The sequence below is a fragment of the Macaca thibetana genome, chromosome 5 (assembly GCF_024542745.1).
Source record: "Macaca thibetana thibetana isolate TM-01 chromosome 5, ASM2454274v1, whole genome shotgun sequence".
Taxonomy (NCBI): Eukaryota; Metazoa; Chordata; class Mammalia; order Primates; family Cercopithecidae; genus Macaca; species Macaca thibetana.
In genome coordinates, this window is record NC_065582.1 from 49729493 (window position 1) to 49743635 (window position 14143).

General features: G+C 40.8%; 2 protein-coding genes across 10 annotated transcripts in view; both read left to right on the forward strand.

Annotated features, from left to right (window-relative positions):
• MAML3 (mastermind like transcriptional coactivator 3) overlaps window positions 1-14143 on the forward strand; it is a 436667-nt gene that overhangs the window by 334916 nt on the left and 87608 nt on the right. The window lies entirely within an intron of this gene.
• NDUFC1 (NADH:ubiquinone oxidoreductase subunit C1) overlaps window positions 1-14143 on the forward strand; it is an 829703-nt gene that overhangs the window by 307325 nt on the left and 508235 nt on the right. The window contains exon 1 of one of the 9 annotated variants that reach the window (XM_050790281.1): window positions 3807-3816. The exons of the other annotated variants lie outside the window; for them this stretch is intronic. The gene's annotated coding sequence lies outside the window, so the exon portion shown is untranslated. Of the gene's footprint in view, window positions 1-3806; window positions 3817-14143 lie in introns of those variants that run through there. 9 annotated transcript variants of the gene reach the window in all.

Consider the following 14143-nt stretch of genomic DNA (forward strand, 5'->3'; position numbering starts at 1 on the left):
ATATCATGGAAGAGATTAGTCCTGCTTTAGCAAATATTTATGAGCACACACTATGTGGCAAAGTACTTAGTAAACACTGGGGACAGAAAACAGAGATGCTGCCTAACCACATGCACAGGAGTTTAACCACAAAAACAGACATTAATGAAATAATCACACACACACATAATTACAGCCCATGATGAGGGCAGGTGCTGTGAAGGAAATGTATAGACAGCCATGAGCATGTCTAAGCTAGCCTAGTGAGGGAGGCACCAGTCAAGGAAGATTTCTCAGAGATCCGGAAAACCAATAGACGGTAGTCAGGGCAGTGATTCTCCAAGCATGGTTCTAGGACTAGCAGGATCAGCATCACCTGGGGACTTGTTAGAATTGCAAATGATCAGGTCCCACCTCAGGCCTACAGTATCAGAAATTCTCAGGAGTGGCGCCCAGTATTGTGGCATTTTAACAAACCCACCAGGCAACTGTGATAGACCCTCAAGTTTGAAAAACACTATACCAGCAGATGAGATGAGCTGGGGATGGGGCTGAGGCAGAGCATTTCAGCTACAAGAAGTCATAACTACAAGAAGCAGTACAGTGAGTCCCCAAGGCTGGGAGGAACACAGTGAGCACGTGTGCTGCCAGGAGGCCAGTGCAGAGAGCCAGAGGAAAGCGGGGTGAGGCAAAGCTGGGAAACATACTGGTCAGATGGCTTCAGGGTTGGTGGTAAGATTCTGCCCACCGTACTGAGAGCTGTGGAAAGTCACTGAAGAGTTTCAAGCAGGAGTGTGATAGGATCATTTTAAAGCATCCCCCTGACCCCGGCATAGAAAACTGATGGAGGTGAGTGGATGTGAAGAGATTAATCTGGAGATGACTTCAGTCCTCTGATCTGAAAAAATCATTGAACGGAGGGATAGGACATGAAAACAGAGGGAAGTCATATATATGGAGGGGGTGACAGCGAAAGGGCTTTGGCAATATTTGGAAATGGGGATGGAACCTAGGTTTCCGGCTTATGAAACCAGATCGACGGCAGTGGTCCCAGTCACTGACATACAGAAGGTGGAGATCATGGGTTTCATTTGGATCATATGGATTTTGAGGTATAACCTAGACCCTGGCAGAATTTTCACGGATGAAAGCCACAGAAAAAAAATTATTCTCGAAGGGGAGATATGGTGACCACTGAGCCAACAAATGGAGATGGAAGGGAGTTTTTTGATGTTTATTTGCCTGTTTCATCGTCCATCCATCTATCCATCCATCCATTCTACCTATTACACCCTTCTAAGAACATGGAAGCATTTGAACAACAGAGGAGGAAGATTGGTAGGTAGGATGAGAACCAGCTATGGCAGATCTTGATTTCCAAGCTAATGGTGTTGGATCACCATTGAAGGTAGTCGGAGTAACATCACGGCAGAGGTATGTTTCAGAAGGGTCATCTAGCAGTGTTGTACACAGGCTTAGAAACTAGAAGGAGGAAAACCATCACAGTAGACTCTAAGAATGCAAAAGGACTCTCATTCTTTCTAATTGTAATATAAAGTTAGCATTTGGGAACGACTAGCACATTCACATACATCCATTCATTATATTCCCTCCATGTGGCTATGTATCTTTAACCTGTATAGCCATACAGTAGGCGAATAGGACAAGATAAACTTTGAGAGTGTGGAATCTAGGTCTTTTTCTCCCTTTTAGTTTTCTAGAACCAAGCAGGGGTTAGGTATTTTAACAGATGCTAATGTTAATTAGAAGTGAAAGACCTACGCTTAGTAGGCACTCGAGATCTATTAAATTGAATTGGATTGACACCAGTGGTGTCTTGAAAGAAGATGCAGCGCAACACTGGACTTCTCAAGGAGAAAGGGCTGAGCCATGGGGGCCTTGCATGAGAATTAGGACCTTGGTGACCCCCATCTGTTCCTCCTTTCCTCTCTCCCTCCCCCACCGCTGCCATGGCGACATGTCTGGAATCACAGTAAGCCTTATACCCCAGAGAAAACAATACTCTGTTTGAATGGTCTAAGTTGGCCTCTAAGCTCTCGATCTGCAGGCCCCATCCCCCACAATCAGGGGATTCTTACAAAAGGCAGCTTTTTACCAGAGGGTCCGCCGCACTGCTGCTCATCGATTTCAGCCCATTTTATCCCTCAGCACTTTCACTTGTTTGTTTTTGAACTCACACCACAGCCTCGATGCTGCAGGTCTCATTTTAGCGTGAAGTTACTGATGTGACCGTCTGCATCCCCTCTGCTCAGCCCCTCAGAGCACCCTGCTTCTTTCTTTTTTGTGTCTTGTCACTGCTGTTGACTCACCAGGCTGGGCTGTTGGAGCTAAACTGAATTAGTAACAATGCAATCAACATGTCTATTTTTATCTTTGCACCCTCCCCACCCCCCGCCCTCTCCTCCCCTTCTGACTGACTCACCATTTCTAGGTCTCAGAGCTTGGCAGTCTTAAAGGAATTATATTGGAGCTGGGTGAATATATGCACAGTTGTGATATTTCTACCATTCAACACAATGAGTGTTTTATTTTTTTTCTTGGTAGCGCAAGGGTTCAAGCGTTAGAAGTATTATTTATTATGCTCATCGTCGTCCGTATTGTTGCTGCGTTACTGCTCAAGCTGGTGTTTATCTCCTGAGGTCTAAGATGAATTGTAGGCAAGGCAGGGAGCCGGGATCTGATTTCCGAAACTCGTCTTCAGAGGAAACTTCAGTTGCGAACTAAAACTTTTAACTTTGTCCCAGTTGAATTCTGGAAGCCTGAACTGGAATCTATATAAAGTATATACTAAACACAAAGTAGTAGTAGTAGTACCTTTAAAAAATGCACCATGAATGCAGAATATCTTATTCTGCCTAGGCCTCTGCATGCTGATCATTATATGAATTTTATAATTTATGGAGATAGATCTGTTAAACCTGGGCTTTTGGAGCCCAGATTTGAAGTCCTTTCTGCCAGTTATTATCTGTAATCTTGAGAAAATTACTTAATTTCTTTATGTCTTTTCTTTTATAAAATAGAGACTTTTACCTCTCATGCAAACGTCATAGTCCATATCTCATACAATTGTTTTAAGGATTAAGTAAGCTAGTATTTATAAAGCGCTTCAAAATGTCTAGCACATAATAAACTCTCAATGAATGTGGGCCATTATTATTCAGCAGGCCATATTTACCTGTTATAAGAGAAATGATTCATTCCTGAAAACAGTTTCTTTTAGCAAGCATAGTACACTTCAGGATCTTACCTCCCCTTATTCTTGAATTTACAAACCATCCATGTTGTGGACACTAAGTGGACACCAAGTTCCAGAACAGACCTATTTGTCTTTCATTCATAAGTCGAGCTTTCTAGCTTCCTCATCTGCCTTTTGCATAGCCAGAATTTTAGTTTCTCATCAAAATTAGGTTTTGGCTCTTATGTGGTCTAAATCCAAGTACACTTACTTTTCTTCTCCAGATAATTATATTTTACATAGAGTGACTTTTCCTTGGCTTATCTAATGCTGCCTCATTAGACTCTAAACCCTAATGATACTCTTTCATTTCTATAGCACAGCCATGGAAATAGCACATAAAACTCTCTGTAGAAAATTCCCTTTGTCTTCCATCACCCAGGTTCCTCCAGCCCTACGCTCTTTACTGGGTGTGGGAAGGAAGAGCAGTTGCTGGACTATTTTGGCAAGAATCCAAAGGGAGGGTCACAAAGCTCAGATATAGGTAGGATTTGGAAGGTCCCCAGAAAACTCCCAGCCACTATGTGCCCCGGAAACTACATTAGCAGCATTGTCTACCAAGTCTTGGTGGGGCAGGGGGGTGTTACCCACCTTTCAGCTATCAGAGCTGTACCAAAAATTATCTGAACCACACAGTTCATTGCAGTTTGTTCATATCTCCACAGCAGCCACAAATCAAGAGAAACTTGGGCACAGATCTGTGGGAAGCAGTGCTGGGAGTTTTGAAATGGTCTCCTGTGACAGGAAACCCTCTCGGGATAGCTTCCAAAGCCTGAGGGAATTAAACACACTCAAGTCACCTTCAGCCTGATGAGGTGTTCAGGGATAACTAGTTGGCTCTTTCGTTTTTTAATCAGTATCTTTAGCCAGCTAATAGTTACATAATTTGAGATCACAGAGTTCTGTAAGGCATAGGCCTTATGTTATAGAAAGCATCATTGCCATCCTGATTTCTGCTCTCCAAAGTTTTACGAATATTTAGCTACTTCTTCTAGTATGAATATGTGCTTCTAAATAACATGTTTCTGCAGTTATCTCTTGATTATTATGTTTTAAATACTACCTATCTACTTTCTACCATGGAAAAGGGAGACCTACCCACAGTTCTCTTTCTGCCTCTCAGATACGCCTCCTCTTCCTCTATCTTCCTAATTATTGATATATCACAACTTTTGGTGAAATCATAATTCTCTGTGTGTGTGTGTGTGTGTGTGTGTGTGTGTGTGTGTGTGTGTAATATAGCTAGATAAATAGTGTTTACATCCAAGCCACATGTTGGGCTTTGATGACATTTCTGTTGCCACTTTTGCTTTTTGTGCAGTTACTGGCTCTGTTTCCTTGTTTCCTTGCTCAGTTTTTTGTGGTCCTGTCCTGAAATCATTCACAGAATCTTCATCAGAACAGTGACTCTTCTCTCGATACATTTGCAAACATCAGGTAATCAGGTAATCTTTCTTCCTGGGATTCTTCCTCCTGGAGTCCTGCATCCTTTGGTCCCTGTCTGGATGGCTGCAGAGCTGGCACCCTGAGCCTTTGCTTCACTTTGATCCTGGGGGGACCTGGTTCATGGATTCCAAGTCTTCTCTGGCTTGGTGTAGTCCCTGTTTCAATGGAATGTATTCTCTGATCACTGCCTGAGAAAGGATACATGAGAAGTAAAATTCGGGGCCTTGCACGTATGAAAATAGCATTATTCTGCTCACATGTCTGACCAGATAGAGGATTCTAGGCTGTAAATAACTTTCAGGAGGAATTTTGAAGCACCTCATGCATTTTCTTCTTGCTTCCAAGGTTGCCACCAAAAAGTTCACTGCCATTCTAATTCCCACTTTTGGAAACGTTTAGGATCTCCTTTATTTTTAGCTTTCTGAAATTTCACAGCGATGTTCCCTACTGTGGCCCTTTTTGCACCCGTTGTTCAGGGAATTTTCTGGGCCTTTCTATCTGAAAGTTCATGTCCTTCAGTTCTGTGAAAGTTTCTTTTATGATTTCATTGATAATTTTATGATGTTCTCTACTCTCTTTTTTCTTCTCTGTTTCTATAACTCCCGTTATTTGGATCTTGTACCTTTTGGACTGAATCCCTATTTTCTTATCTTTTTCTTTTCCATTTTTCATAGTTCCTACTTTTGTTCTATTTTTGAAAGATGTTTTTAACCCAACCTTCCCACCCTTTAACTTAATATTATTCCTATTACTATATTTATAATTTATGAGTTTTATTTTAATTTTCTAAATGTTTATTTTTATGCCATCCTATTCTTAACTCATAGGTTCTCCCTTTTTTTACTTTTCTGAGAATATGTTAAAGATTTTTAACAATGTTCTATTGCTTTTATTTTCTACTTTCTCTCTTCCATTTATTTATTTATTCAGTCTCCATTTTATTAGAGGCTTTCCTCAAATGTGTGGTAATCCTTGCCTGTACATTCATTGTGAAAAGTATGATACTAACAACCTATCTTAGAGCTCTGTGTTTTCACAAGGACTCTCAAGTGGCGGTGATTGACCTGAAACCCATCTGTGGGGAATCCAAGATCTGTTAGTCATTCCTCATAGGCTGGTTAATTTCCCTAGATAGGAGCCTACTGGGCTTCTGTCTAGAAGTTGTAAGACTGGCTGCCAGTGGCTGCCAGTGTTCTTGAAGCCAAGTGCCGACAGGTTTGGAATGAGGTAAGATTATCCCACCACTGAATTGTAGATTTCCACTCAATTCCCATTTCTGTTACAGCACTCCCAACTTCAACTGCGCTTTGTGTCCCTGTGCCAGAACCCTCTGTTTCTACTTTTTCAAAGAGTAAAACCACCAACCCTTTTAGAGTGGAGAGGGAACAGTAGGATGGCCATGTACTATGCACAGAATGAGGGATAAGGGAGAAGGTCTCAGAGTCTACAACTTCTGGTACAGAATTTCAACCAATCATCCTGTTTGTTAGCTCCATGTGCACCTTCATCATCAGAGGTACCTAGTGCCTCCAATTCCTAGGCTCTTTAAGATTTTCTTTTTTTGAGACAGAGTCTTGCTCTGGTGGGTAGAGTACAGTAACACAACCATAGCTTACTGCAGCCTTGACCTGGGTTCAAGTGATCTTGCCTCAGCCTTCTGAGTAGCTAGGACTACGGGTGCATGCCACCACACCCAGCTAGTTTTGTAGTTTTTTTTTAGAGACAGGGTCTAGCTCTGTTGCCAGGCTGGTCTCTAACTCCTGGTGATCCTCCCTCCTCAACCTCCCAAAGTGTTAGGATTATAGGTGTGAGCCACCACACCTGGCACCTCTTTAAGATTATTAACATACATTAGCTAACTTCTCCTTGGCTTTCCTCCACTGAACATTTTAATTTCAGCTTTTCTTGCTCTACTGAATTAGTTACCACACATTCATCTGCTTTCTAGTTCCCAAAATTATGTTAACACTTCATATATGTTTTTGTCTCCTCTCTGACACTTAATATAGAGTTTTGCTTTTCAGAAAATTCTGTCTTTTGTCATTTTTGTGGAGTGTGAGAGGTAAAGTAGAAAAGAAATGGAGATAATCATGTATTCAGTCCACACTGTTTAACTGCAATCTATGATCTGACCCTTTATTTCTAAGAAATACCTTCACTGTCTATGTGCATCAAAATAAAATTGTCAGGTTACTTGGCAAGTCCTTCATTCTGGAGTATTTCCACTTGGAGTTCCATAGTAATGTGGGTCTGCTTCAGAATTAAGAAATGCAATGTGATTCTAGAACTATCCCAGGAAACCTAAGTCAGGTTTCCCTGGTTCACCAGCAAGTAGTCTAAAATTCACAGAAGATCAGAACCAACCAATTCCCTGGATTCTGACCTGAGATCCAGACCCTAAGTCCAGAGCAGCCTAAGTAATTAATACTATCCAAGCCATGGGCTGAAGAGACCAGCCCACACTCAGCCCCTTGTCCAAGGCTTTTCTAGACTTTGTGCACTCTGGAAACACAGGATGATGGAGGCCCTTAGGTAAATTAAATTTAGGTTCAAATTCCAGCTCTGCCTGTAATAGGGTATCAGTTCAGATTGCTTTGTCTATATGTTAGAAGCACTCCATAACAGTGGCGTAAGTTTTAAAAAGTTTCATTTTCCTCATGTAATAAGAAGCCAGATATAGGCAGATGAGAGGAAATGTAACTGATGTGCAATGTCAGTTATTTCATATCTCCTTCTGTCTTCCTACCCAATGCATGGCTTTTATCCTCATGCTTGTTATCTCAAGGTCATAGAATGATATCTTCATTACTGACCTTACATCTGCACTCCAGGCCAGAGGAAAATGAAGAAAATAACAGAAGAAAAGGGCAGGGCCAGTCACAAATTCCCAGCATACTTCTACAGACATCTCATTGGCCAAAACTGTGCTACATGGCCACCCCTAGCTGCAAGGGAGGCAGGAAAATCCCTCCTCAATTACAATCAGGATTCTAATGAAGAGAAGGAATATTAGCTAGGCAGCCAGTGGTGTCTACCACACTAGGCAAAAAAATATTTAAATTCACTTGTTTTTTATAACCCTAACTATAAAGTGAGAGTAAAAAACCTATCTCATAGAGTTGTAGAGAATAAAGGGGAAAATATTTAGAAGATGTGTACCTGACACATAATGTGCCCTCCATAAATATTAGTTTCCTTCTCTGGGATCCTTCTGTGATCACTCACAGATCCCTCTGTGGTCTGATTTCTGAACACACCAAAATATCATATGCTGTGAAGACCTGTACAGATATATGTTACTTGATAAAAATTAATTTTGGGCCAGGCATGATGTTTCATGCCTGTAATTCCAACACTTTGGGAGGCCGAGATGAGAGGATCACTTGAGGCCAGAAATTTGAGATCAGCCTGGGCAACATAGCTAGACCCCAACTCTAAAAAAATTTTAAAAGTAGCTGGGTGTGGTGGTGTGCCTATAGTGCCAGCTACTCAGGAGGCTGAGGCCAGAGTATCACTTGAGCCCAGGAGTTTGAGGCTGCAGCAAGCTATGATGGGGCCACTGCACTCCAGCCTGGGTGACAGAGCCAGACTCTGTCTCTAAAAAAAAAAAAAAAATCAATTTTGGTTTGCATGACACCTCTTGGCAAAGCATCAGTAAAAATGAAATTTGGAAATCACAAGTCAAAAAAATGTATTTTTAGCTAGAATGTCTGAATATAAGACTATAAGGATGATTTTACAGTCCATGTCTTTATTTTGCCTCCCTTTATAACTATCCACCCACCAACCTCTCTTTACTAAACTCTTCTCTTGATCCCTTGAGAGGTTCCTCCATTTGTATTTACCATTATTCATCTACAAAGCTTTATTATGCCGTTACTGGAGCATCCGTGTGTGTGTGTGTGTGTGTGTGTACGTGCAGGTGTAAATGTGCATTTCTTTAATCAGCCCAGCCACTGACCGTCCCTGTGCTTTCTTCACACAGCAAACCAGGTGGGAGTCAGGAAGGCGGAGGCTCACATGTGGGACGGGTTGTGGCCAGCCAAGCCTGCAACTGAGGGTTTATGAAAACAACAATGCTCTGTTAGAGTTTGGGTCTCAGAGGGTGAGAACACATACGGTTTCCGTGGTTTTGGTCCACAGAGTTTTCCTGCTGGTACCTACGATGAACTGTTTCCCATCCTGCCTTGTTTCCCGCCCCATGCCCCATGACTGACGTGTGCCGGTGCACAATCTAGCAGAGGGTGGGGACCAGGGTCACATCTCCACAAGCTACATTGGAAGGGGCCTTTGTTTTCTCTCCAGCAAAATAAGCATGGGTAACAGAGGGTAAAGATTTGGTGCTGTGGCTGCTTCTGTACGGTGAAAAAATAAACAATATTCCAATCCCGTGTAAGCCAGGCTGCCTCCTAAAATCAGCGGCTAAGAGCACATCCTCTCAAGATAAATACAGAAGGGAAAGAAAGAAAGAAACCTCTCCTTCCCCGTTTAAAAATGTTTCCCTTCTCCCGTGGCCCTTGTCTAGCTAGTCTTTGCCTACATTAAGTTCTGGCTGTCTGTATAGAAACCAAATGCCACAGTCCAAAGGAGAAGCTCTTTCACAGGGAAAACAAAAGGCAGCTGTCAGTTTAATCCCAAACTCCCTGATAACATTCCAGCAGTGTTCCTTTTTCTGGAGATGAAATAAGAACCCTGGCAGGCCCTTTTGACTGGTCACATAAATCATTTGTAGTAATTGCTCTGAGAAAGGAGAGCCTCTCAGGCTCTGCAGAGTGAGCGGGGGAGTCACACACCAACATTCTCTCTCTCATAAACACACACACATGCACACTCGCATACACACCCTGTGCCACTGGCACTAGCTGGTCTCACACACGTGTACACACACGCACGTGCACACGCACACCCCTCGTCTCAGGGATCGCTGAGAGGAGTTGCTCACACTGGGGTAAGCTCAGTGAGCCATTTATATTTTTCAAAAGCGTAATACGGAATATCATAAACAGCTTATGTTTCCTTCTCTTTGAGATTGAGGTTGTGTAAATTGTTCTGAGTACAGTTTGGGAGGGCATATTGGGAGAATTGACAGGAAACGTGGGAGGAAGAGAACACAAAGGTAAGAGGGGGAATGGCAGTGACTGGCTTTGTTAGGCTTATCCATTGCTGTGTATCCTATAATGTGTCACCTGCTTCCTCCTTTTTGCCTTTTCTGGTGAGAACTGAGATGTGGTCATAAAAATCCCCCATCCTGTGATCTGGGAGTTGCTGCTGAGGCTTGGCAGTTCACTAAGGACCGAACTCTGAAAAGCCACAAAGCTATAATATCCCTTCCCCTCTGTGGCCAATAAAGCTGGTGATAATCAAATAACAGGGCTTAGAAGTGGTATGGTGCCTGCAGCGGTTGGCCACAGGCCGGTGATATACACCCTTCACTTTTAGGCTGATGTGTGTTCATTGAAAATATTGAGGCCACCAGTGATGTTGGTGGGGGGCTCCCCCAGGCACACACAGCTGTTTGAAGAATGAATGGATGGATGAATGAATACATGAATGGATAGATGGATGAATGAATGATGGATAAGTTGAGCTCACTGTTGTGTTATGAAAATAGCTGGAAAAGTCAGAAAAATTGGATAGCTTCTCTGACAGATGAATGCCTGGTCCCTCTCCATACACTGCAAGTTATAGCTGTTCTCAGCACTGTGCCTGTGGATAGAGAAGAGAAAGTGAAGGAAAGGAAGAGCCAAATATGAATGGAGGAGTGTACCTTTCCTCACTCCACTCTTCAATCCTGATTATTGAACAGCCCTGGCTATGAATCAGTGCTGCCGTTGAACATGCAACTTGCTAAGCTAAAATGCACTGTCATTTTGTTTTGTTTGATAAGAAAATATATCAAATTTGGAGTGTATCATGTATGGGCTATATGCTTTGTCAAGCTAATAATTGGAGTGTATCGTGTATGGGCTATTAGCTTTGTCAAGCTAATAATAAAGTCAACCTTCTTTATTTCTTTCCCAATTTATTTGAAACCAATGATTTAACTTCAAAAGGAGAGCAAACTAGGGTTGGCAAAGAACTGTGTTCCTCACAGTGTAGCTCAGGTGTAAAAGCAGTGTGCTTTCCACCACAAGGCTCTTCTGCCACTGAGGCACGGAGTGTTTTAGGGTACATGTATGCTCCCTTGAGGTATCCCATGGAGTCTGAGCTCAGGCCATCCTTGGTTGAATCTTTCTCCCATCTGCCCCACCCATAGCGCTGGATGTAATTTATCATTCCTCTTTTGGCTGCCAAGCCAATTGTTACAGGCCGGCATATGTAGGTGTACTGAACCAAAGATGGCTCCTGCATATGGCTAAACGAGTGCAGGGTTTAAGATAATTCCGAATGGAGGCTTTCAGATATGGGTTAGTGGATTTTTGCTTTAATCTATAAGGTCCACTTAGGTTGGAGTTCTAAACTCAGACAAAAAAACAAGTAATAATAGCGTATATGCATATGATACTTTACAGTTTGCAAAGCAGCTTTCCGAATGGCAAGTGTTGTCAGTTGTTATTTTTAAGCTGAAGAAACCAAAGTTTAGAGAACGATAAACGGCTTATTTAGGGTCATAGAGCCAACAAGTGGCAGAAACCGGAATAGAAGCCAGGTGATGACACAGCTAATTTAGTTTGCCACTGAATGTATATTATCTCTTTAAATTACTGTGGTGAACTTTAACAAATTCCTTTTTACATAAGCCTAAAAAGTCTGTTTAGTAGAAATTTAAAGAAATATGCACCTGATGTGTTTTTAAAATCATGCATAATCCTGCCATTCAAGGTGATCTCTGTATCATTTGGAAGTGATGCATACTAGTTATTTTCTATGCATATGAGACAAATATAATGTCTTGATTTAGACAGCATTAAATCCAAAAGCATTTGGTTTTGTATCCTACTTTTTTTCACTTATATTATTGAGGTTTCTGGTCATTTAACATTCTTTATAAAACTTGACTTTTAATGCCTACATAATTTTTTCCCATAAATTATTTAAAATTTAATCTGTCAACTATTGTTGAACATTTTAGTTGTTTACCTTTTGTTGTTTACGAACATCCTTTTAAACCTATCTTCAGTGGAGTTTCTGATTGTTTTCATAGTGTAGGTTCTTAGAAGAGCAATTGCTGGGTTGGAAGTTATGAACTAGGATCTTAACGTGTGTTGTATAATTGGTTTCCAGAAAGATCTTATCAGTTTATACTTACCTACTGAATGAGCTCTCTTACCACATCTTTTCCAGCTTTAGGAATTGTTATTTTAATTTTTTTTTGCAATATAATAGTGAAAAAATATATTTTGTTCTTTTAATTTGCATTTATATGATCATTAGTGAGACTGAACATCTGTTAGAATTATTGGCTAAATTATATTTTTCATTCACAAACTGTCTTCTATTCATGCCTGTTGCCCATTTTGCAAAAATAGGATGCACATTTCTTTTTCTAAAAAACTTACATATTATAAATTTGCATTTATGCCAATATTTTGTCATAGCTTTTAATCTGCTTCTTAGTTTTTAAGGGTTTTTATGTGCAGTTTAAAAATATATATAATGAAAACTATTAACCTCTTCCCTTGTAACTTCTAATTATTTTATACTTAGAAAGACTTTATAGCAAAATCATGAAATACTGACTTTTAAAAATGTTTTTGGAGTTCATTTTTTACATTTAGTTATATGCTCTTCAGAAATGTATTTTGTTATAGTTGCGAGGTGCAGATCTTACTTCAGCTATCCCCCTTATTCTTGTCTGTTTATTTCATAATCCTTCCTTTCTCCATATTTTTAACAGATAATGAATTCTTAAGATCTCCTTCTGGACCGTCATTCTCTTGCATTGACCTATTGGTTTTTCCACCACTCGCATAGTATTCCATTAATTGTGGTTTTACAGTAGGTTCTAACATCTCATATTGCCTTCTTTAGCTTCCTTAGCTTCTCCTCCCAGTTTATTTTTCCAGAATAACTATAAAAAATTTTATTAAATTCCTAAATGAATCCCTCTGGAATGCTGATTTGAATTATATTAAATCTATAGAATGGTCTGGGAAGAGTTGACTTCTTCACAATATGCAGTCTCTTCATTCAAGAATAAGAAATATATCTCCATTCACTGAAGTCTTTTTTAAAGATTCTCTAATTTTCTTCATGTAGTTTCTATTCATTTCCTATTAAGGTTATTCTCGGGTAACTCAAGTGTTTAATTATTTCTGTTTCTGAAATCATTGCAAAGTGGCATTTTTAAAAAGAGGGTCTTGATTAGCTAAATTGGGGTTAGACTATGAGAAAACCCAGCAAAACCTGACAAGCTAGAAGTCATTAGTAATTAAATAATTTCTATCTGAAAACTAATTGGATTAAATTAACCCATTTTAAGGTATTATTTCTCAGACAAGAAATGTCCAACTTCTATTTCTGTGTCACCATCAGTGACTATTCCTAATAATATACCACTTTTAGTCATTGCACAAACAGGAGATAAATGAAATTCATGCCTATAATAAATTCTTTTTGTTGTTGTTGTTGTTGTAGTTGTTTTGAGATGGAGTTTCGCTCTTGTTGCCCAGGCTGGAGTGCAATGACTACATCTCGGCTCACCGCAACCTCCGCCTTCCGGTTATAAATCAAGCAATTCTCCTGCCTCAGCCTCCTGAGTAGCTGGGATTACAGGCCCCTGCCACCAAACCTGGCTAATTTTTATATTTTTAGTAGAGATGGGGTTTCGCCATGTTGGCCAGGCTGGTCTTGAACTTCTGACCTCAGGTGATCTGCTTGTCTCAGCCTCCCAAGGTGCTGGGATTACAGGCGTGAGACATCATGCCCAGCATCATTTTTAAATAAATTGCTATTTGTCCCTACTAAACAGGACTGTTCTAGACACACTATCCTCTACTTCTAAAGCCACACTTCAGACCTTAGCCCAGTAAAACTTTTCTTTAGATTTCCCAAAACATACATTTTTCCATTACAAATGTGAATAGTGTCCTACTACTTAAGTCTACACATACATATGAGACTATAAGCAGATATAAATTAATATGCTTGTAGAAAGAGGATGTATGATAGAATTTTAGAGTATAAGCAGACCTTAAAAATCAACTAGCCCAAGGCATCTAGTTCTTACTGGGATCCATGAATGTATTAAAATTCTTACTGAGGCTTGGCACAGTGGCTCACACCTGTAATCCCAGCACTTTGGGAGGCCAAAGTGGGTGGATCATTTGAGGTCAGGTGTTTGAGACCAGCCTGGCCAACATGGTGAAACCCCGTCTCTACTGAAAATACAAAAATTAGCCAGATGTGGTGGCAGGTACCTGTAATCCCAGCTACTCTGGAGGCTGAGGCAGGAGAATCGCTTGAACCTGGGAGGCGGAGGTTTCAGTGAGTCAAGATCACACCATTGCACTCCAGCCTGGG